Below are 1489 nucleotides of genomic sequence, written 5' to 3'. Positions count from 1 at the left end.
AACAAGGCTACCAGATCCCAACACTGTTCCAAAAATACAGGCCAATCGGCCCTCAGCACCCAGGCACTTTTAAAAGCGCTGCCAGATCACTTGCAGAATAGGGTTTGGGCTCAATGTCCATATCAGGGGTCGGTGAAGTCTGAGTCTGTTATTTTAAGTGTTTATTTACAAAGTTAGATACTAGAAACTATTAATGCGGTTGCATCCTTTTTCTTTTTTTGCTACAGGGCACACTTTTTTAGAGTAATAAAGACCGAGCGAAAAAGCGAGAACACCTCCTGAAGTAAACAGATCGTCTTAGCAGTCACTGGGTCAAGATTTGACCTTTTGTGTTGTGCAGAATTCAACATCAGTCTAATAGAGCAATAAAAGTGACAAATATTATGTTTCATCTAAACTTATTCCTGTTAAGTATTTTAAATTGGTATTATGTATTTATTTATTCATCTTTATTTTATTCTCCTCCATTTTCTTCTTTTCGTTTTCTTTGTTTACTTAACCATAAATCTTTAACTTAACTTAATTTTTAGCACTTGTTTTTTTGCTTATGAAATATTATAGCCTACATGTTAACAAGCAAACCTTGTTGATTCTGACTCTATAAATAAATAAGCAAAAGTCTGTGGACACCGATGTTGTTTTCACAGTAGTTTCAAAACAAAGTTTAAAAATATATATTTATTTATTTATATTTAAGTATTTTTTATTCTTATTCCTATTTTTTTATTTTTCTGTTTCCTAACACTTTGTATAAGCCTACTTATGAATATTATATCCATGTTAACAAAAAAAGAAAGCTTGAGTAATGTAAAAACAATATCAGTGACTTTTGCTTATTTATAGTCACTCAACTAAGCTTTCTTTTTAACATGGCTATATTTCATAAGGCTTATAAAAAGTGTTAAGAAACAGACTAAATAAAAAAATATTATGAATAAATAAAAACTAAAATGTTATAAACAAATAAATAAATAAAAATTCAACTTCAGCTTGAAACTACTAAAAAGTAAATGACCACCATAGGAAATGAATGGGAAATCGGCAAAAACACAAAAATTCACAGAATATTTGTGTGTACAATCTACAAATCGGCCACAATGCTGAAAAAAGTACACAGCAGTAAAGGGGTGAGACTCTAAACATCAAAAGTGTGATATTGACACATCCACTCACACACACGCGCACACTTATACACACACACACCTATGAAAAACTGAGCCTATGAACCACATTTAGAATTTTTTTAAATCACAGCTTCATCAAAAAAATATTAAACTTGGTGACTTTTCTAGCATTGCTCTTCGGTCAAAAATTACACCATAGGAAATGAATGGGAAATGTGCAAAAACACAAATTCACATAAAAAAATCTATATTTCTAACAACAAAAAATATCTAAAACTTTATAATAAATAGTCTTTGAGATATATTCAAATCCATAAAAAAAATCATTAAATGTGTTCAAAACAGAACTAGGGAATTCTAGAGAC

This window comes from Gobio gobio (genome assembly GCF_949357685.1).
Source record: "Gobio gobio genome assembly, chromosome: 21".
Lineage (NCBI taxonomy): Eukaryota > Metazoa > Chordata > Actinopteri > Cypriniformes > Gobionidae > Gobio > Gobio gobio.
The sequence above is the reverse complement of the archived record's forward strand: the minus strand, read 5'-3'. Positions refer to the sequence as shown.